Source organism: Echeneis naucrates, chromosome 17, assembly GCF_900963305.1.
Source record: "Echeneis naucrates chromosome 17, fEcheNa1.1, whole genome shotgun sequence".
Classification (NCBI taxonomy): domain Eukaryota; kingdom Metazoa; phylum Chordata; class Actinopteri; order Carangiformes; family Echeneidae; genus Echeneis; species Echeneis naucrates.
Window position 1 is genome coordinate 20112162 of NC_042527.1, and position 22960 is coordinate 20135121.

The following is a 22960-nucleotide window of genomic DNA, read 5'->3' on the forward strand; positions in this document are numbered from 1 at the left end:
TTTCAGCCAATGAAGGAGAGGGAGAGAAAGAGGCCGGGGGTAGAGGGAAAGATGGCTGGAGGAGGGAGAGAGGTGAGGATGAGAGAGAGAAAGAGGAAATTAAAGTGCCATCGTGTGAATGCGGTACCTGTCTTCTTCTTCTGTTGTGCGCAACACGCTCATGTTGCGGCAGCATCAGACGGCCTCATGTTGAAAAGAAACGGTTAGAGGACCCGTTTATTACGTTGAGCTGAGCAGAAATTCTCACTTTTAGGAATTTGAGAGAGTGGCCAAGACTAAAATTTGTAAGGAGGCATCGCTTCAATCATTTGATCTGTTTCACTTATGAGAACAATATTGTTGTTCTGTTTTGGCAGTGATATGAAAGTCTGTGTGTGTGGTGTGAACCTCAGATCGGAGACAGAATTGAAGTCTACCGTCCAAATGGAACAAACATAATTTGTTTCTTTGTCTCATTTGAGATTTGAAACCGAAGTAAAACAAAATACGCCTTGTGGCTCGCTCAGGTTGTCCGTGACTTGACAACTTTCACCGCGTTTTGTGAAAAGCGGAGCAGCCAAAGCTCTGAGTCAACAGGGAGGGCTGCAGCAGCGTCCGCCAAGGCATCGAACACCGCCTGTCAAAGGGCGCCTTGAATGGACCTTTGAACCGGTATTAAAGAGAAAACAATGCAACACTCTGGTGACCTTTGTACGCAACGATTTCATCAGGCGAGCCCATTGGCTGAGAGCACAGTTTGAATCTCGCACACAGTTGAGTGTGTTTGTGGGTTTTTGTTCGATTTTCATTCAATCGCCGTAAAAAACAAAACAAAACAAAAACAAAAACAAACTGCAGTCATATTCGTACATTAGCAGCCGCGGGCAGCGTTAATATAACGCAACACTCAACGACTTGAGACCAACAACAATGAAACAATGAAATATTAGCAGGCATCAGCACATTTTAGAAGCAGTAAACTCCAATGAAACCACGTTTATGAGGCTGTAATTGCTTTAAAGACTTTTACTATCATCGAAAGTGTGAACTGTTTTTGTCAGCTAAGAAGTCAGGTGACCTCTAGTCCTCATGAAAATATATTCTTAATGTAACATTCATATAATTTTTTAATCTTTCCAGGCATTTGTGCAGAACAGCTCGTATTTCAGCAACTTTTTAAGCCCCACACGAGGAGATTCTGTGTCTTTGGATGCATAGAATTTAAAGATAGAGTGGAAAATCCTCATAAAAGACTTCATAAAAATTCCAGAGCAATCGAGCATTCTCTGTCTTATCTGTCTGATTGAGCCGTGACAGGACTTAATAATAAATTTGCTGGATTGCTTGGACCACTTGGCAGACGAGTAAATGTTTGACAGGGGCTGTGCAGGCAGTGCTCTCAGTGAAGCTAATGGCTGATCTGCAGACCGAGATTTAAAGATTTATAACGGTGGATAATGATTACTAGAAGGCAATTCGTCCTGAATGACTTCACACCTTCACTGCAGCTTCAAATTAGGCGAGGTGCCGTTTTTTTTTTTTTTTTTTTTTTTTTAATTATTCTTCTGAAATGGGAGAAAATCAGCATTCAACATTTCCAACTTGCAGAGAATCTAATCTTTAGCATTTTTGAGAAAACAGACAAACATTGATTCGTTGCTGAACCTCCCCCCACCCCCCCATAAGAGTTGGTGTCAATCATACTTTTCAGCATCGTTTCAACATCAAAGTTTGAAAAGAAAACTATTTCACAAAGTGTTTGCTGTGCTGCTGTTGTGAGGAGACTCCTGGAGCCAAAGCGACACAGAGTGACATGTGAGTGACAGTAACATTTTTTGTCATGTGGAGGCCGACTGCTTCTGTCGTTTAGAGGACATCGCCTTCAGTCACAGTGAAACTTGATCCTATGAGTGGCTTCGGGCCCCACTTTTTTTTTTTTATATATATATATATCTGATTTCATTTCTTCCTTGCTGTAACGTCGTCATAAAACTGATTTTTGAAAAGTTTTTCCACCCATCGCCACAATTCAACTTAGAAGTCATTACATGGAATAAAAAAAATAACGTTCTCCCGGCTCCTTCCCCGCTGCAGAAGGACACTCAGCAGTAGTACTCTGGATAATGATTACCAACCGGCAATCATTTATCACGCAGACGTTGTTAATGTTTTCTCACCGTGTTTACTACACCACTCTGTGACGACTATACAGCAAGGTGACAATCATTAGACAGAGCGCTTTGGAAAACTACAACCTTTGGATGACACAGACATAAGTGTAAAATAGGAAATTATTCACTGCGTTCACTTTAAATGAAGGGAAATGTTTCAGGATGGGAAAAGGAAACAATCCAACACGAACCTTAATGATTGCCTTATTTCATTTAGGTGATCCACTTCCTGTTTGCTGCTCATTCTGACACCTGTCCGACTCTGCTGGAATTCAAAATTGTTGCTTCAGTGCTGCACTTTCCTTCGAGCTGGCAGCTTTGGGAAAAAAGTGTACACATATATATATATATATATAGAGAGAGACTTGATTAATATCTCTTCCAGAGCCAGAGAAGCTGTTACATCTGTAAACAACACTATAAGCACTGATGTCATGCCGTAGTTAGTTAAAGTTAGTTAAAGTTCAGATCATACCAAATGCATGAATACAAAATAGTCTGTCTAAGAATAGCTTAAAGCTAAAACATACATGTACCATAATGTTTTGACTTTCTTTTGAAATATTCTCTGCAGAACCGTGCTGTTCCCGTATCTCAGGGTGTAGAGCTGAACGAGAGGGCATGAGGGATTAGCGAACTTTTACCGGCTAAATAAGAAACGAGTTTAAAAGCCGCTTTGTGAAACATCCACGTCTGACATATGACCTGTCAATCTAAGTCACAGTTGGACCTGATTAAGCTGATGAAACCAACAGACAGCCACTTGAAACTGACAAAGACACATTCCGCTTTGTTTGTCAGAGGTTGTTGTTCCAGCAGCAACAGGGTGTCAGTCATATGAAGGCAGACGTTAAAGGAAGCTCCAAAAATAATCCATCTTTGAGTATCAAAGATTCTCGCTCTTTAAAAGAAATCGTACTGTAAAACAAGTTCAGAGTTTTAATACAACTAGTTCACTTATTTCCAGTGCAGATGAACTTGAAAACACTGTGTTGCATCGATTCGATGACATTCATTCGCCGTGTTCCTTTGTCATGGATTACGTGAAGCAGCAATACAGGCCATATGTCACAATTTAATGGCTTCAAAAACATCAAACAGAAACACTGTGGGTGAGGTCAGGTTAGTTAAACTGCTTTATGTTGGATTTTAAAAAGGTTGTCAACGTGGAGGCGACCTGATAATTTGTGTTACCACGAGCAGGCCTGTTTGATTCCTGGCAAATTATTTACCTGCATGTCATTTCCATTTCCTGCCTCTTCACTCCTGTCCTATTTGAAAATGAAGGAGTTACAAAGCAAAAAAAAAAAAAAAAAAAACTAACAAAAAACAAACAAACATTTGTGTGATTTGGGATTGGTTAAATCTCTGAACTCAACTGGAGTTGATTCTTCCAAATTTCCTCATTTGGTGTTGATGTTGAAGCTGCTGTCCGAATCAGAAGATTACATAATTTTCATACCCATCAGAACGCTCAGTGACCCCCACGGATTTCTCCTCATTTCTCAGGTTTTTCCAATTATCTTTCTTGTCCTGTTAAAACGTAGAATCTGTGATCAAAGTTGGATCCAAGTCACATTTAGTTCTCTTGAATGATGCAGCTGTCCGACCTGAGAATCCACACCTTTGATTACTCGGTGCTTCTAAATTAAACTGTCAGAAAACTGTGAAAATCGCCGCCGTAATTACCACTGTGGCCTCAGCCTGAGGCCGTTAGCTGGACCGTGGAAATATAACGAACATCAGCTCGCTGAGGCATCTTAGTCCAGACGGCGGAGCTCCGCAGCGATAACGACCGATGAGTTTATTAGCTGCACAAAATACTGCTAGCAAAGCATGCATTTGAATTTATTCTCCGTTGCTTTCCCCACGTGAGTCAAATCTCTGTTTTAAAGGTGCAAAAGAAGAAATAATGATCCTAATTCAAACCAAAACAGCGGAGGGGATGTCGCGTCACGTAAGCAGCTAACTGGAAGAACTGGAAGCTTTTTTTATTTCGAATCGGCGGCTTTGATGTTATGAAATAAGCAAGCAGGTGAATTGTCTGAACGCATCTTTTACTGAGGTGAATATGGGTGATCGCTGTATTTTAGACCAACCCCGCCGCAGCATTCACTGTGATGTGAATGGATACTTGCTGCCGTGTGTTTGAGTGAAGAGGCCCCCGGTCCTTGTCGACTTAGCCATGTGACACGCGATAGGGTCCAAATCCAAAGTGGAATGGCTGCAGGCTTCAACCTGCGCTTAAGAGGGTCACCGCCGAACAAAGGGGGTTCAGTCACGGGCTGAGAGGCTGCACTCAGTGAAAGGAACGTGGGGCCAGAGTGGTGTGTGAGTGTGCGCGTGTGTGTGTGTGTGTTGCAGATTGGATTGTCAATTCAACAAACGATTCTGAGAGAAAAATGTGTCTCATGTCGCTGAGCTTGCCTCCTCATTCAGACTAACGCTGAACCTGCAGTAAAAACAGCAGAAAACAGGCGAGGATGAGAAAAGACACTTCCAGTGGAACCTCACACACGTGTTCAGCCATTCACGTTAACATCGCCTGTAGACTTGGCTTTAGCTTGAGTTTATCAGATAGATGTTTTCTGGAACAGTTATTCCCCCCACAAAAGGCTGTTCCTTCGAGCCGGAGTCGAACCAGCGACCTAAGGATGTCAGCTCTGCTGTCCTACAGTCCTCCGCTCTACCAACTGAGCTATCGAAGGGACACTTTAGCTACTTTCTGCTACAAAGCAAAAATTCAAGGCTGATGTAAAAGTCAGGTTGATCAAAGGTGGAGTCGCTGCTCCGGCTCCATTCCTCACATGGCTGGTATTTTACAGCAAAACTAGCTTCCTTCGAGCCGGAGTCGAACCAGCGACCTAAGGATGTCAGCTCTGCTGTCCTACAGTCCTCCGCTCTACCAGCTGAGCTATCGAAGGCTGTCCTCCTGCCTACGTGCTGTTGAGCAGAATTGCAAACACACACAGCTGCTGTTGTAAAGTCTCAGGTGTAGAGTTCATCGACACGGCTGATTCTGTCAGCGACTTTGCTGTTCTACATGGAAGCTGGTTTTATGTGTCAGGTGTACAAAAGCTCCACTCCTCTGAGCCGGAGTCGAACCAGCAACCTCAGGATGTCAGCTCTGCTGTCCTATAACCCCCTGCTCTACCAGCTGAGCTATCACAGGTTAGTAAAAAAGGTTGTTTATTGATGATCAGAAATAAAAAAAGTGCACAAATGTTTCTCTAGAGTTTCTGAGGTGGAAGTGAAGCTTCAGATTGATTCTGTCAGTGACTTTATGAGGGGACATGAGATGGCTTTGGTGATACAAAAGCTTCCTCCTTCGAGCCGGCGCCCTCAGGATGTCAGCTCCGCTCTACCAGCTGAGCTATTGAAGGGATATGATGGTGCTCTGTTCTGCTGATGATGGAGCTTTCTTGTTGCCGCTGACACACACAGTGAAGTGCAAATATTTGCACAAAAGCTGAAATAAAATACCTTGCAGCTACTGTTCTACCAGTCAGACTAAGACTAACAGAAAATGTTATTATCGTCAATGAAGTCGGCGCCAGTTGTGTGTTTCCATGTAAATGCTCCAACTGCAAAAGTCTCCTCGTTGGAGACGAACAGGCGAGCTAAGGATGTCAACACCGACGTGTTTGTCTCTTCCACAGAGCTGTTGAAAGCCATAAAGGTGTGTTATTGATTGAGAAGTGCACAAATGCTGCCATGAAGAAAGTGGAAATGGGGCTCAGCTTTCAGATGCAGACCTTATTTAGTTGGTTTTGGTTCAGTGTAGATACAGCGGACCAAAACATGCCTCCTTCGAGCTGGAGTCGAACCAGCGACCTAAGGATGTCAGCGGTGCTGTCCTACAGTCCTCCGCTCTACCAGCTGAGCTATCGAAGGGACGAAACCTTAATCACTTTGTCCAAAAGTAAACTGATCGGCGTTCATCCTTTCTGTGCAACGCAGAAGTGTCTCAAGGATGATAATAAAGTGATCTTTACTATTTCTTGGTTTTGTGTGCGTGTGCGTGTGTTTCCTGGGTCAGTGAATCTGCTATCTCTCTCCATTCCTTGTCTACGAACATCATGCAGTGGCTCAGCTTTTGCATGAGAAGCCTCGGACTCCCCAGACATGCCTGCTCCGAACAATATCCGTATTATGCACCAAGCCTTTTCTCTGAATCAAAACGCCCTGTTAATGCAGCTTCCCACTCAGTCTTGGCAGAGAGGCTCCTCCGGTCGAGGAATATCTCACCCTTCGAAGCGAACGTGTGGCGTGCCAAAGCGGCAGAACGCAGCCGCTGCCTCGGCTGGCACGCATCATTCAACGTCAGGCCATTTCCCACGGCAAAAAGGCTTAGAACGCTATAAAAAGACCAGAGACGAAGAAAGTCCTGTCAAGTTTTTCCACTTGGGTTTGTTCTCTTTTTCTGTCTCTGTGTTTTTTCACCTCAGTACCTATTTGTCCCCTTTTCTTTTCTCCCCCCACCTTCCCTCCCTTCTCCTCCTCCTCAGCACGTCTAACATGTCATTCTTCGTCTTTTGTACCTACAGGCCTTTTTCCCCATTGAACTCCCCACCCTCTCCACTCCTTTGGCTCTCCCTTTCCCTCTCAGGGGCCTAATTATGAGCCGGCATTAAATAAAAACATTTATATTTCTCCAAAAAAAGGCTTCTCTCTGTGCTTTCTCTGGACAATGAGGGCTTGTGATCCCCCCCCCCCCCCCATCCTGCTCCCTCTTTCTGTCTCTTTCTCCTCCGAGTGGCCATTCACTGGGGGTCTCTGTATCTCTTTGTGATTGGCTCGCTCTAGGACTCCTAGGGGGCAGTAATTGTGTCTCATTAAGTCTTACAGTAGTCGTGAGGGTAGTGTAGCGGGGTGGGAAGTGTGGGGGGGGGGTTCGCCGCACAAGGCCCTGCAATTAGAAATCCCAGAGAGCTTGAATGGGAGCCCTAATCAGGCCACAATGGCTGGGGCTCCCTGCCATTTAGGCCAAAAAGGAAGTGTTGCCATTGTCCAAACACACACACACACACACACACACACACACACACACACACACACACACCAGGAATGCATGCAGCACAGCGGGGATGGATGTACTTGTGTGGTGGCGTCATCCCAGAGGCCAATTTGGAAGGACTGTGGAGTTGCGGGGGGGCTTTTCACCGCCTCAGTCACGACACACACATTCATGTTCTCAGAAAAGTCGTACACACACACACACACACACACACTTTTCCATCCACACTGAAGCTGAAAGAGGTCTCATTAGTGATGTTCAGGACGAGCTGGGAGTTCGCTCTCTGTTTGCTCATTTGTCACTCTGTGATTCCTCCGGCTGCACACCGGAGTTTTTTCCGTTTATGTGCGGAAAACATTTTGGCGTATTTCAGCTGGGTAATCAAAATCATAAATAACCCGTGCACATCGCCTCTGTGGAAAATTCAGTAAATTTCTGTCTGTGAAATAAAAATAATGAAAAAAAAAAAAAAAAAGTGCATACAAATAGTGATATTCCAGCACCATCTGTCTCTAAAAGGGAAATGCACTGAAAAGTGAAAACTTTGCAAAGCCTTCCTGTTTCTTTTTTTTTTTTTATCTCATAATAGGAGCAGAAAGTGGGTCTCTTTTGCTTCGTTTATCTGTGTAGCGTTCCCAGGAGAAACAGTGGCTACCCCTCCTTATCTTTGTTACTGCCGAGTGCTGCAGTGGATTATGAAGTGGATTATGCAAATGCCTCACAATATATTCATATTAACAAAGGTTGAGGTTCATGTGCCCGTGCCCGGAATTTATGAATACGCAAATTAAAAAAAGAAATATGTATAAAAGCCTGATTGGCTGGAATGTGTTATCATTTAATGAAAATGAACTTGCTTCCCGGTATTGTTGCGTGTTTTGGCTCTTTTGTTAATTTGTTGAATTAGCTGCATCTGTAAAAAGGAAGCAATATCTAATTCAGCACATTGTTTCAGTTACTGTTTGGGTGTTTTAGTGTTGCTCAATAACTGATATGCCTGTAGGTATTATACATGCATAATTGTATAGTTGTTTTTTTTCTTCTTCTTCTCTACTTTTTGCTTTATTGTGTCCTGGAGGAGTGGATTGTGTTGCATTGTTGGAGGTTGTTGGATATTGATCCCAGCGGATCCGCTACAGTTCTTTCTTTCTTTCACCATTCCGACATGGACATGGAACGCACACCTCTCTTGTTTTGGGTTAGGGTTAGTATTTCTGTTGGTGCAAAATCTTGTCAAGCTGATTAATCCACAATAAAAAATGAAACTTGCACTGGGTGGCTGCAGCCCCGCTGGGGAAGAAGAAGAAGGAAAAAAAAAAAGAAGGTCATGAGTGAAATGAAGGTCACGCAACAACTAATCTGTTTTACATTCACAAACTGAATTTACAGCTCATCTTCTACATGGACCAGACCTGGAAACACAAAATGATTTACAGGTCAAACCATGTTGGAAACTGGGCCAAATGTTCTTGTACATATAAATAAGTTGCAGCTTTTCATCCTATAACAGGAATTTGCTTCACACAGACTATTCATCTGAATTTTTCACAACCAACTCTCACTTGGAACGAGGGTTTGAAAACCTTTTAGCTCTTTTGATACGAAAGCATCAATCTGCTGGATAGTGATGAATGAAACATGATAAGTGCCCACAATTTCGCGGTAGATTATACCTTGTGATGCAATTAAGAAAATTACATGTATTAAAGATATGATTCATCCTGAGGTTCTTGGCCTCAACTCACCGGTGTGTTCATGAACAGCCAACAGTGAATGTCTCTGAACAGGGCATAAAAAAAAGTCACAGACATGAGATACTGTAATAATAATAAGCTGTGAAGGCTGCTGAATACCGAGCAGATAAAGGTTACAGGTTAAAGTCACAAGTTCAGACCTGCAGACTGGGCGCGGACAGTCAACAGGAAAGGCTGTCTGCCGTTTCCTTTCCATTCCAACGCTGCATGTCGTATTGTATCTAGATATTGGCAACAGGAAACATCTTTAAACCTGCTTGAATAGATATTTAATGAGAATGACAACGTGTCTGCATTCTTGGGCGGTGAATATTTAGGCCATTTTCCCATAGACTTCAATTTGACTTTACAATCACGATAGCCACTTTAAAAAGGTTGTCATTTTGGCTGTTAGTTTTACCATTTTGTTATTTTTAAAAAGTTCTGTTGTTTGCTCAGATTGTTTGTTGTGTTCTGTTATTGTGACAAATGTTGCCGCCGCCGTCCTTCAGAGGGGCGACCAATCGGGGGAGACGCCTCATCCTCTCATCTGCTGCCAAATTTCAGGCGTCCAGTCACAGGTGACGTTTTGAGCAGGTTGCCCAAGTTTGTAATTTGGACCTGTTGTTGCTGTTGCTGTGTGTTGTTGGTTCTTTTTTCTGTTGTCTTATCAGACACACACACACACACACACTGGAGAAGTAGCTAAAAGTTCACTGTCAAGGATGCTTCAGCAGGTTATTTGGCAACTTGAGGACACACACTGACCTTCCAAATGTTCCTTCATCTGCACTCCCAGTGGTCATGTGTGTTTTGTGTTTTCTCACAGGGTCACTGTCAGTGCCAGTCCCACAGTATCGTTTTCCATGCTGGGAACGATTTGCCCTCAAATTTCATGACCTCATGCCAGATTCTGTTACAGCTCTGTGTGTTTCTGTGAGCCGGAGCTGAATGGCTGACCAGCTGAACCAGTGTGACTGGGAGCTCTGTGGGGGGAAGCGTAATGAGTTTCATCTCAGCGACGGGGGCAAGTGGTCTGTGGGCGGCGGCGGCAGCATCAGCAGGGACGGGACAAAATCTACTGTCTAATTGGTGTTATCAGCATTTTAAACACAATTAATGACAGCTCCCTCTCTTCTTCCTCTTTCCTAATCGTAGGTGATAATTATTGTTTGTGACCTAATTTACACAAATAATTAACAGATGTATGCTGACAAATAGGCCCACTTGATTCTTTGCAAATCCCCGAAGCATTGTATTGTTAATTGGGCCAAATGTAAGTGGATACTCTGACATGCCCCCCCCGTCCTCCTCCTTCTTACAGCTCCTCATTGAATACAGTTCTAAGCCTCTGAATAAACAGCTTCAACCTCAGGAGGTGTGTTCCAACTAAAGCCCAGATTGAGTTTTGCATTGTTCGCCCCGTTAAGTGAAGTCAATACAAAGTGATGAACAGTGTGTTTATTGGAGCCTTTACAACAAAAGAAAAAGTCCCACTATGACCATAAAAAAAGCTTTAAAAGTCAAAGGGTGTAAATAAATAAATGTACAATATTCAACATTTACAGAGAAACTAAAGGACTTTACGTGTGCTGCTGCTAATTTCATTTGTAACCTTCAATCAATCCACAACAACTACAGTCTGTTAAAAAGACTTCTTAAATAAAACCAACACTTAAACCTCATGCTTGTAGGATGGTGTAATATAAAAAATACAACAAGATCGAAACAATAAATGATGTCTAGCTACACATTTTTCTCCTCTCCTGAGCCAATCACCTCAGACGTCCTGTTTTTGGCGCACGGCGGCGTGAGATCTGTAACGTTTTCCGCCGAGCAGATTCCCAAGTCACAATAAAGGCATGAACCACCCTTGTGATGGTTATTTGTAAGGGGTTTCCCACCCCGCCGCAGAAAAGAGAGCTTAGCATAGAGGCAGCATGTTCTCAGGCATTGTCTCTGGACCAGGGCCACCCGTCCCCCCTCGCTGTCCCCCTGTCAGTCAAATAACACAATGCTACAACCCCACCAGCATCTCCAACCCCCAACCTATTTACCACCACCCACGCTCCGGACACAGGGAGTGGTGACATGGTGTTTTTTTTGGGGGGGGGGCCTATTAGTCAGCAGCTTGGCCGCGATTCATTCAGAGTGCAGCACAAGTCAAGTCGAGACACGGTGGCTTTGCATAAGCATGTTGCAAAACAGGGCAAAGGACACAAAGCAGCAGCACAAGCCTGCATTTTATGGTTTGTAACACTGGCATTTCATCATCACGCCACACTTAAATGTCCTTAAGTGGACAACACAAGGAGACAAAAACTATTAGTCTGCAGGGAAATTATCAGCATGAGTTGGGTTTGAGTTTAATAAATGATCTGATCTGATCTGATATTCCACCGACATGGCAACAGAGCATACGAGACAGGTGAAGCTAAAAATAAGTGCTGAAAAATCAATGATTAACCGTCTCGTATCGTGATTAAGATCAGGCGTGGGGACAAATACAGCCGAGTTAGATTTATGAACCATGAAGGCGAACCAGAAGACAAACTGATCCAACCTTATTTCATCCTCCTCACCTAGTTACTACTGAAATCAGAACACCTCACAATAAAACAGTCCCAGCTGGCTGAACAGCTGCTGACTCGGCAGCCGTCTCACTCGGTGCTGCGTCCAAACGCTGCTAACCCCTTCGATAGCTCAGCTGGTAGAGCGGAGGACTGTAGGAGAGCAGAGCTGACATCCTTAGGTCGCTGGTTCGACTCCGGCTCGAAGGAGGAGGCTTTTGTAAACGTAGCTGTTATCTGTTAAACCTAAAAAAATCCCCCTTCAGCTCATTTCCGTTGTGTCAGTGGATAATGGCTTCACGCGTGAAGTTGTTAGTCTTCAGTTCCCTGGCAGCGTTGTGCTTTTGTTTCAGGTCAGCTAAACAATCCAATTTTGTTATGCAAGTTTTCTTCTCCAAATGCAGTCATTGTCACTGCTTTCCTGGAAACAGCCCTTCGATAGCTCAGATGGCAGAGCGGAGGACTGTAGGAGAGCAGAGCTGACATCCTTAGGTCGCTGGTTCGACTCCGGCTCGAAGGACAGGAGTTTTTAAAGCTGTCCTGTTAAACTGAGGACTTGCTTTATCTCCCTTGAACGTAAAAACACCTTCAGCTTTGTACACACGTGGTTTGGTTATGTTTTGCTAAGCTAAGATTTACTCGAGTTTTATCATAGGAATTTTGCTCACCCTTCGATAGCTCAGCTGGTAGAACGGAGGACTCCAGGAGAGCATCGTGGTCCGGGCATCTTTAGCTCGCTGGCTCGAAGGGGGAGATCAGACCACATTGATCTTCAAATCTACAGAGAGAATCTGCCTAAACACAGCTTCTAGCAAAAAAGGAATGAGGAAGTTAGGTGGATCTCTCAACAACCTAAAAATGCATAGAAATATTTCAGCCTATTTTCCTGTTTTGTAATTTATCCATGGCTGCACAAAAACAACATTTTTGTATAATCCAGTACTCGCACATTATTTTATAATAAACCAAACCTGTCACAGTCAGAATCTGTGGCAGAATCTGTGGATTCCAGTCAGCCAATATGAAATCAGTATTCAGGAGCAGAAACAGAAAGGGTTAGTGAGAGCAAGAGTGAGGTACCACAACATGGCCTTGTGTGTCCCTGGGGGTTGGAGGGTGGTGTGGGGGGGCTTCTCTGGGTTTTTGGCCCTGGGTTCGTCCAATCGGAAGTGAGCCTGACTTTGTAGACTGACGTCTCTGTGTAGGCTCAGGCATGAGCGGGCGTGAACAGCGCCTGCGGCCATGCTGACCGGTAGTCAGGCAGGAGTCAATATGGCTCCAGGCTAAAGCATCTGGGCAGGCAGCGAGCTCGGCAGCGAGCTCGGCAGCGAGCTCGGCAGCCGTGCCTACATTTTGCATTACATGCTAAGAATGAAACGGGTCCTCTTTTTTTTTTTTTTTTTCCAGAGCAACTTAATAATGAGTGACACTGAACTTAAATCCCCGGATCGTTCGCTGGACATGCCACAAAAGAACCCAAGGACGCAATCCAAACACTAAGCCATAAATGATCATGGATGACAGCTAACGGCTACAACAGGAAACAGGAGCCGGGGTAGAAAGATCTGCATGAAGTTAACATTAATTTTGTGTGACTGGACTTGGCTTCAGTTGTTGACAAACTCGCCGACACAATAATTGTCCTGACAGTGACCTGGCATGCAGAACTACCGTGCTTAGAAATGTTTATTTGGCAGATCTTGTGATGGACAAGGCAGAAAATGTTTTGTCATGTTGTTACTCGACACTGAGCACCTGTTGGCGGGCGGCAGAGGGAAGATATTGATGTCTCTGCTGGGAGTTTGTGCTGCGACCTTTTTGAGGCTGCCAGCAGTGGAAGAAGTTGACATCATGTTCTCGTCACCCGGATTTGATGAGTGAAGCAGGGAAACGTCCCCATCCGTCAAAAACATATCCCACACCCGGGAGGATGTAAAACGGACCACCTGGATTTGAGGCTTTAACAAACATTACTTTGACTTTTAGCATAAATTCACTTAATTGTCATTTAAACCAGATGTATTTACTTTTTGCTGAGGTGCAAAGGGCATATGTTGACACACACATTGTCTGGATTGAGCCGGTTAAGTCTGATTTCACCAACAACAGCCTGACAAATGTTTCCTTCATCAATGATTTTTTAAATCCAAACAGCCTTATTTGTAAGTTTGCTTTCCCTACAGTGAAGAAACATCGTGAATTCAACAAAACAACCCTCCAGCTTAGCTTCTTTTCTTCAGCCCTGGCCTGGTTGGCCTGTCTTTTAATCCCCCGATAATAAATCCAGTCTGCTCTGAATCAGCAGCACGTCGAGGCTAAAATCTAGTCGGGTGAAGCTCTTTAAGTAGCACGAGCAAAACTTACAAATAGCACCGTTGAGTAAACTGAGTGAGAAAATGTTCACGTTAATGTGCTGAATGTGGTGTTTAGGACACCTTTTTGAAGAAAATGCAGAAAATTAGACAGTGATTTAGAACAAAGATATAAAAAAAAAAGGAGCTGACGGCCGGTTTGTTACCAAAGGTGAATATGGGGGGCAGATATGGAGCCGCTGTGGCTGCTCCTCATTCACATCACTGGTTGGTTGTTGCGGTGGAATGCTAATGACGGTGAATCACAGCTCTCCGGTCGATGTGCTGGAGGGAGCGAGGAAGTGAGGAGACCACCCAGATCTCCTCCCCTGTCTCCCTCTGAAACGCTTAGCGGCGTAATTATATGGGAGTGACTGGTGAAGAGCACTCTGTGCAAATATGGATTAAGTCCCAGACAGACGATTGTGTCTGCGTGTCATGGAGCGTGCATTTCCAAAACAACACAATCACACTTTCCTTTAATCACCAGATGTTACACAAAAGTGCAGGGGGTGAAGTTTGCACGGGTGCTCCGCGTAATCGGGGGCAAAAACTTTGGCCACGATGAGGGCGGAAGAGGGAGCAGCGACTTGACATGACGTGAAACTAAATCCATCGGTGGCTCATCTTCACTCTCACATTTTTCTTGACTCAGTCTAACGAAACCACTCCCTCAGATTTCACTGGATTTCACTGATGTTCCACATCGTTCAGGGAAATATTGTAAGGCTCCGTTGATTATTTAATAACCATGCTCCACCATTTAGACACCAACGCCATCAGCTATTAAATGTTTTTTAATCCCAGCCTGTGCAGGCTCAACTCAAAGGTTTTCACAGTCCAGCAGTCTTTTTTAACAGGTAGTGAAAGACGTTCATAGAAACTGGAAGAAACACAACAACATTTACACCAGCTGTCAACAAGTGGCTGCGTGTGCTGCTATGAACTCATACATTCACAAATCTGTTCACAACACAAGTGTGTCACTGCTTTTATCTGAGGATGTCCAGCGCCTTAGATTCCAATCAAAGACCATCTACTCATTTATTGGAGAGTAAATCACTACAGGTGCATCTGGGTTTATTCTAAGAAGTCATAAGAACTTCAGATGCTACAATTTGTAGGTAAGGAACTTCATGAATGTAATATTTCAGATTTTGAAAAGATTTGCACCTCGCTGCTGGAGATGCGTCTTCCTCCCTCTCCCTTCCCTCCCGTGAAATCTTATATCTGTATTTGGTTGATCGAGTAAACATCTGCATCTGCAGCAGCACAGATCCCACAACCCGCTGTGGCCGTTCCTCTGTTTCCCTGAGAGGCTCCAGTGTTTTGGGTTTACAGAAAACACGACCGAAAACAAACACCGCATTCAGAAGTATAGACAATACCGGGGTGGCCAGGCGAGTGTGCTGCACATTCCTCTCCCATTGGAGCTAATATTCTGGGAGACTCTGCGCATAATGTAATTAAAGGGGAAATTACGGTTTCCCATGCACAGAGGGGAGTTGGTGACTGAATGCAGGGAAGGGCTCTATTGGTATGAAACTCACTCTGTTACTGTGGGAGTAGCGCTAAATGCATTTCCCAGAATTCCAAGGCTCAGGTTCGACACATTTCACCTCCGAGGGATTCGGCTAACCAGCCTGGCTGCTTCCCCGTTAAACAGACTCCATCTCTGCTGCAAAGATATTAATTTATGAATTTTCCAGCGACAAAACCTCTCAGAGTCAGAGCTCAGGGGCTGCAGAAGGGCGAGCTCAGCTGTAAAACAGATGTGGAGAGGGCCGTTTTTTTGCAGTAATGAATGAAGTTTCCAATATGCAAGCAGCTTCTGAGGGAGTTCAACGGTGATACGTGATATGGCTGGACGAAAGCGACACCAGTTTTTTGGAATGCAAGAAATTCACCGTTGGGACAAAAATATGCGACCGATCGGCCGTCAACGTTAAATGTTGTCATGTATAAATGCCGCGTTGAATTTAGATCAAATTTTTGGCTTGGATCTAACGGAATTTTCCAACGTTTGTCAGACACACACAAACACACCAGAATCGATTCCCTGAACTTTGCATTATTGGAACTTGCTTTCTGTCCCTTAAGTCTCCATAATGGGAGCGTTGGAAAAGTGGATCTGCTCAGTAGATTGGGGGAGAAACAGCAGTGTAGCTTTTAGCTAACAAGCCTCAGCGCTTCAAATATTAAACTCCCAAATTCTTCCACAATGTAACCGCATATTTCCGTTGAGATGTAATAGGGCTCACAATCAGTGTGCGAGGAACAAAATCTTTGTGACATTCTCGGAAAATGCCACATTAGAGGTTGTTTTGGAGCGGGAAGTTGTTAGATTTGTGTTTATCAGCCATCTGTCCTGACACAGCGTCCTTCACCAGCACACACAGATCCTCCTTCCTGCTCAGCAGTTGTTCTGGATGAGAACATCAAATCAAAGTGTTCCCGTCAACTGTTAAGTTGCTTTTTTTTTTTCTCCACCGCTCCATTTGTCTCTCTGGAGCCTTTACGGAGGCCGCCAGTCACCAGAGGAGCTGTGATGGCCGAGTGGTTAAGGCGTTGGACTTGAAATCCAATAGGGTTTCCCTGCGCAGGTTCAAATCCTGCTCACAGCGAGAATCTTTAAGCATCCTTCACATTCCTTAAATTTTAAACACTTTGCCCCTAAATCTGAACCCACCAGGACTGGGCATTGTACGGCCTGCGGGCCGGATCCGGCTTTCATGATCAATGAAAAACTGAACTCATTTAGATTTGTCTCATAAGGAAAACCACAATCCAATTATGATGCTGACACACTCTCATCCCTTCGATAGCTCAGCTGGTAGAGCGGAGGACTGTAGGAGAGTGAGGCTGACATCCTTAGGTCGCTGGTTCGACTCCGGCTCGAAGGATTGCTTTTTCACAAAATAGTCGTTTGAACAAACTTCAGTTCAGTTCTTCAGGACCTGAGTAATACCTGGTCAACATAAATATACTGATGCTGGGTTTTCCTAAAAGATATCCGTAGTCAGGTTTACATCTGAAACACTTTGAAATGTTTCCTCACTCTGAAGGAAGAGTGGAGTTCGTGTCAGCTGAACATCCGAAAACCACAAACAGGTATCGATCTCCCTCCTGACAGCATTTATGAACATGAACAATTCCCGACACGATTTAAGCACCTGAACCTGGACTGGCTTTCAATAAGACCCACCCCCATCACTTGAGTCGGTGAACAGACTTCGTTCCACAGGAAGTCATACCGGCTCCACTCCAGCTAGAAGGAGGAGGCTTTTGCGGTCGCTGCAAACCCCGACCTAAATTGTTTCTTGATTGAATGGACAGCTGTGGTGTGTCGGCTCAACCTCTCACTTTCTCTTTCAGTTCAACACGACTTGACGTAGTCCAGGTAGACAAAAGGTGAACAGGGTGGCTCTGTGGCAGTCAGCCTGCTCTCTGTCTGGTTTACCTTTATGGGTTAAATCTTTCCTCGATGACTCTGATCTGTTCGCTTTTCTTCTTCTTCTTTCTTCTCAACGTGTGCGAAAGTGAAAATTGTGACGCTGTCGAGTGAATATGAGCTTTTCCCCCAAATGCTGCGGCCTCGCACTGGACACGCTGCCGTCTGTTTATGTGATCATCCAACTCTCCCACAACCTCCAGGCAGATTGTGATCCCCATCCCAGATTCAATATGGAATCTGCTTTAGCATGTACTTTATAGATGGAGTTTAAATGTGACTCAGCACAGGACTGCCTTTTCCTGCCCCCCTTCGATAGCTCAGCTGGTAGAGCGGAGGACTGTAGGAGAGCAAAGCTGACATCCTTAGGTTGCTGGTTCAACTCCGGCTCGAAGGAGGAAACTTTAGTGGATGTGTTAAACACAAAACATCCCCCTTCATATCATTCCAGTGGATGATGGTTTAGATGTTAGTCTTCTGTTTCCGGCAGCGTTGTGTTTTTTGTTTCAGGTCAGATAAGCTTTAATCCAATTTTAATCCAAGAATAAATGATTTATTTTGCTCTTTCGAGCAGCGCAGATCCTTCGATAGCTCAGCTGGTAGAGTGGAGGACTGCAGGAGAGCAGAGCTGACATCCTTAGGTTGCTGGTTTGACGCCAGAACAAAGGAGCAGATATTCAAATCTTTCCCGAGAGAAGTGTGAAATACGTTGCTGCCTCTGTGTTATCAGTGAGTCCTACTCAGCACTCATAATGTTGTGATGTTGACGAAGCCTTTCCCCAGACAGACACAGAAGCACCTGCCAAACTAAAAACTATTCGATCCTGCTGTGATACAAACACGCACAGCTTTACCATAACCTTAAGTCAAACCTTATAAAACATGAAATACAGACAGTTGATGTCAACAACAATTTTTACAAAAATATTGCAGCATTGGAAAAGTTTCATACTTTGTTATTCAAATTGTCACCATCTTGGTATGAACTTGCATGATGCAACAGAAATGGGACTGCTCCTGGGATTAATATGTTCAAAGGTGTGACATAAATTAATATTTGCTCCACACACACACACACACACACACAAAACCTTTCTCCAGGCGGTGTTCTGACGCTAACAGAACGTGCCCGTCCGTCTCTCCGCATCGGTCCCTGCTTGCCTCCCTGGCTGCCTGCCTGACTGTATCTGCGTGTCTGTCTGTCACAGGTTGTCATTAATTTGTGGGATAAATGGATGTTTGCAAGTACTGAGTCAACGCCTTACACGCTCTCACAATAGAAACCTGTCAGCAGTGGAAATGTTCTACATTGCATTTGAGATGTTTAACTGACACTTATCCTGAGTGATGAGAAAAAGAAAATCAGCTCGCTCGTCAGTGAAATGAAACAAAATACTAGCTGAAACTAAAAAAAATAAATAGGCGTGGGGATTTTTTTTCTTAAACGAAGAAATAGTTTGACTGTATTTCCTGCATGAAAGTCCACACCAACAGGATTTGTGTGTGTTCAGGCTGATTCATCTGTGAGTGTGCCCCTCCCCACTCACCCCCCCCTCTGGGCTGTGTTGAGCCCGAGCTGATGGGAAGTGTCTGGGCAGGTTAATATCTCCGAGTGCCACCGTCAGCCAGCTGTCTGCTGCTGTCCTGCTGCCAAAACCATGACTCGCTCGCCCTGGCATTTAGCTACCTGGCAAGACAAACCAAACCAAACACTGCTGTCGGGGTGGAAACTGCATTCCTGCGACGTGGACTCGGTTCCAAAATATAGAATTTTGAGTTTTAATGACTCCTGACCAACTTCCATGACCATTTCAATGTCATTCATTCATGATAAACTTTGAAAGGCAAGCAGGTCGGTGCCAAAATGATGCAGGCGCTCTCGGTGTTTGGACCAATAACAGCTGTCGCTCATATCAGCAAATAAATCCTCCATTTGGTCGTATTTACTTTACTTAAATTCGTTTCTGTGGTTTTAGTGCGGTGGCTCTGAGAGGTCAAAGGTCTGCAGTTTAAGAAAACACACGGCGATATAGAATTTGTCTAAAGGTCTTTCTAGGTTAGACTAACACACAAACACACACACACACACACAAAAAGAACAAGTATCTTCTCGGGGTATTGTGCTTACAATATTTCCCAACCATGACTAAGTTTTCACGAATTACACTTCCTCCTCAAACACCCCCACTCTGACACATGCAAGGAGTGGCCAATATAACAAAGCAAAATAAGAAAATAATAATATTAGAAAACAATTCATAATATTTCATCTGTAATTACTGATGTGTAACGCACAATCTGATGGTGCGTGCTTTAGGATAAAAAGGCTAGGCTAGAAAAACATCCATGCTTGTGGCTAAAAGTCACTCCATGACCACCCGTTTAAAGAAATTACTCCAAAACCGCACTGCTCACAGACTGCCGCTGTGTTTATGTCAATAATAAGTCATGTGGTCTTGTGTAGCATCATTAATGAATTAGGTGGTCTGGGTTACAGTGTGTGTGTCTGTGTGTGTGTGCGTGTCTGTGCACTTCAGCTGTGACTGGAAAGAATTGAAGGGAGAATAAGTAGAGATGTAATAAGAGCAGCCTGACGAGAGGCACAAAAACAGGAGATGAGAAGGTGAATTTGTACAAAAAGGTGGCGGGAGAGAAAGGAGCAGTGGGTGAGGAGGGGGAGATGAAGGCAGGAGGAGAAGTGGGCAACAATGAAAGGTCACAGAGAGCCAATCAGAAATCTGCAGCCTCCCATTTCCCGCATCGCTCCACGTGTCTGATGTGAAGTCCCACCGAGAAGCCGCTGACCTTGAACAAAGAGGGGAGACGGGTGACACACGGGAGGGAGTTAAAAAAGACCGAGGTGGGAAAGGTGTACGCAGGAAGAGAAGAAAGGAACGGGAAAAGGTGCGAGAAGGTTACAAAGTGGTTTTCCAACAAGTGCTGCTATTTTGCTCACAAATTTGCTAATAAGAGGGCGAAGAGGATGAAAATGTGAAGTTTTCATATGGAGGGTTGAGGCAGAACACAGGAGGGAAGGGATGAAAGATGGAGACAGACGAACAGGGCTGGGAGAGGAGTGCTGATCTTTTCTGTCATTTGTTACAATAAACTGTAAAATGTCTGCAAATAGATTTGCCTTGGCAGGTGGAGGGAGGCAGAGCGGGAAGGTGGTTCAGAAAAAAAAAAAAAAAGTGAAAGCAATTCTCCGCTGAAACAAAAATATAAATGTTATTATCTGCCTGGCTGCCAAATTACCTCAGCGTGCTGGCAGATTCCCACCTCATTTAAATGCCACCTTTCTTTCAGGTCAGCGACTTTCTGCAGAAATGTTTGGCAAAACAAAACATTTAATTGGAGATCAGCACAGATTGTCAAACAAACGGCGACTCAGATATAAAAGAGCAGAAAGCCATAATGATGAGGTTTTCCATCTCTGTTTAACATGTTCGGTGAGAGCGATACTCCACTAACTCATGCAGAATAACAGTAAATTCATCCATAACTATGCAGAAATACCTGAAATGTTTCTGTTGAAGTTAAAAAGATAATTTAATCCAAACTGCGCTTACAAAACCAAGTAAAGCCAAATGTGAAACGTGCCAGCAGTTCAGACTGTTTCTTTGTGTTTTCTTAGCTGCATAGCAACAAAGATTATTATAGCAAACAGTGCTGACATGCCATCAGTACGGACGACTCTCCAGGCCTCTCTCGCATTGATGCGGGAATATTACAATCCCATCAAAATATACTTGGAAGTTTAGTGCTGTGATTTTCATTAAAGGAGCTGCTAATGTTAGCATGAACAGCTAACTTCAGCACAAGATTAAGTTTCAGATGCAATAAGCTGAAATCCGAATCAAATCGAACAAGTTGGCCTTGGACGCACAAAACAGCAAGGATCAGTGCCATCGTGTCACACACAGCTGCAGAGGAAGGACGGTGAGCAAAGAGACGCTTTGCAAAGTGGTAGGACGGATCCGTCATGTCTCATCACACAGTTTGTGCTTCTGAAAAACAACAACAGCAACAACAAAATGCTCTGGAGTCTCCGTTAAGCGGTTTGAACAGCATTTGTGTGTTTTAAAAAGTTATTTTGGAGCTTTAGCTCGCTCTGCGGGGGAAAGTGTAGCCGTCGTGGTTTTGGTTTTACCGCACTGTGCTGCAGTGACACAGAGCTTACAAAGACTCACAATCATGGATTCATGTGTGTGTTGTTGGCAGGTCGGTTGTGCCACTGCAGAGGAGGCCGACGCCTCGGGGTGTTGCAGCGCGACGATTCTCGCTCTGTACACTAACCCTAACATTCACCGGGTCACGTTCACAGAACTCATTTTGTTGGAAACCAGCACATTTAGCGCCAAAACCCTTCCGAGTCTGGACTCATTTTTAACGCTCCAAACGCAAATAACACACTCAGCCGCTTCACTCTTCACTCACACTGAGTGCTTCCTCCTACCTGCTAAAGTTGCCCAAGAATGCATGTTTTAAAATGTGTCAGCAAAGCATTTATTCATTTTCTCTCTTTCTTTCTTTTTTTTTTTTTACAAATGCTGCTTCTTTTGTAAACTGTTACATGTATTTGTCTGCAGGCTGGAGGGATTCTTCTTTCAAGAGGTGGCTGCTAAATTGAATTGTGGTGTCTTCCCCTCTGAAGGCTACCTCGGCTCTCAGACCGAATAAATCCAAACACATCGTGAGTCGAGTTTGAATGAGGCTGTTGTTACAGTTATCTCTGATTTCATGAAGTAATCAATAATCGGACACACACACACACACACACACACACACAGATGGACGTTTTGTGTCTTTGTGATGACACACAAAGGCAGCATGTGCTTGTATCTGTTGGTGTGTATTGTGCTGTCTAACGGATGGCCCCTTTGTTTACGGCTCGTTAGCGCTGAAAAGAGTCGTACTAGAAGCAGCTTGGAGGGGGGGAACAACAAATTGGGGATTATTCGTCCATTTACTGATTAGAGAAGTGAGGTACAGTTTCAGCGGCCGACTATAGACTGATGAGATTACCTCAGGGGAGGGACTGCAAACTACACAATCAACTCTGACCACACACACACATCTAGTTAAAGCACATTTAGAGCTAAAGGTCGGACAGATTTGACAGATTTGACACGTTTGGGTGTTTTTTCCAACAAGACAGTTCATGTTATGGGATGAAGGTCAGTCCCAACCCTGCTCCATTTTTTAGATTTAGACTTCAACCTAAAGAAAAAAACTTTGAGGAGAAAATAGATTGTGGAATAAGAATGTGAATCACCTCACAGTAAACACAGAAGAGTGCTCCCATCTTAACATGAGTCAAGGTGGACATGATGTATTTTTACTCCGTGATTTAGGACCCTGAAACGGATAAGAGGCAGAAGATGAACGAATGATTTAGGACTCACTCTTTGTAAGATAAATTTAACTGCCTCATGTGTCAGTTTCTCTCGTCTGTCTTTGCTCAGAGTTTGAAAAGAACTCAAAGTGTAACTGGAGGGCTAAATAAGCAGAACTTATCCTGTTCGCAGCGATAAATCACAGAGAGTTCGGCTCAAATACAGCCACACATTGTCCTGCAGTGCAAACATACACTCACAGGCTGCTTCGCTGCTGTTAATGCTCAGGTCTCAAGACTTGTCCCGTCCTGTCTGTGGATTGTGGCGAGGCTTAAGGAGTCGGTGAGAGCAA

At 44.2% G+C, this 22960-nt stretch overlaps 8 non-coding genes across 8 annotated transcripts; 5 read left to right on the forward strand and 3 right to left on the reverse strand.

Moving 5' to 3' along the window:
- Positions 1-4770: 4770 nt before the first annotated feature.
- Positions 4771-4858, reverse strand: trnay-gua (transfer RNA tyrosine (anticodon GUA)). The gene is given in 2 exon segments: positions 4771-4806; positions 4822-4858. It is a non-coding gene; the product is annotated as a tRNA-Tyr (tRNA).
- Positions 4859-4986: 128 nt separating this feature from the next.
- Positions 4987-5074, reverse strand: trnay-gua (transfer RNA tyrosine (anticodon GUA)). The gene is given in 2 exon segments: positions 4987-5022; positions 5038-5074. It is a non-coding gene; the product is annotated as a tRNA-Tyr (tRNA).
- Positions 5075-5956: 882 nt separating this feature from the next.
- trnay-gua (transfer RNA tyrosine (anticodon GUA)) lies at positions 5957-6044 on the reverse strand. The gene is given in 2 exon segments: positions 5957-5992; positions 6008-6044. It is a non-coding gene; the product is annotated as a tRNA-Tyr (tRNA).
- Positions 6045-11592: 5548 nt separating this feature from the next.
- trnay-gua (transfer RNA tyrosine (anticodon GUA)) lies at positions 11593-11680 on the forward strand. The gene is given in 2 exon segments: positions 11593-11629; positions 11645-11680. It is a non-coding gene; the product is annotated as a tRNA-Tyr (tRNA).
- Positions 11681-11902: 222 nt separating this feature from the next.
- trnay-gua (transfer RNA tyrosine (anticodon GUA)) lies at positions 11903-11990 on the forward strand. Its single transcript is given in 2 exon segments — positions 11903-11939; positions 11955-11990. It is a non-coding gene; the product is annotated as a tRNA-Tyr (tRNA).
- A 4373-nt stretch (positions 11991-16363) lies between these two features.
- On the forward strand, positions 16364-16445 carry trnas-uga (transfer RNA serine (anticodon UGA)). Its single transcript has one exon. It is a non-coding gene; the product is annotated as a tRNA-Ser (tRNA).
- Positions 16446-16636: 191 nt separating this feature from the next.
- On the forward strand, positions 16637-16724 carry trnay-gua (transfer RNA tyrosine (anticodon GUA)). The gene is given in 2 exon segments: positions 16637-16673; positions 16689-16724. It is a non-coding gene; the product is annotated as a tRNA-Tyr (tRNA).
- Positions 16725-17581: 857 nt separating this feature from the next.
- On the forward strand, positions 17582-17669 carry trnay-gua (transfer RNA tyrosine (anticodon GUA)). The gene is given in 2 exon segments: positions 17582-17618; positions 17634-17669. It is a non-coding gene; the product is annotated as a tRNA-Tyr (tRNA).
- The last annotated feature ends 5291 nt before the right edge of the window (positions 17670-22960 follow it).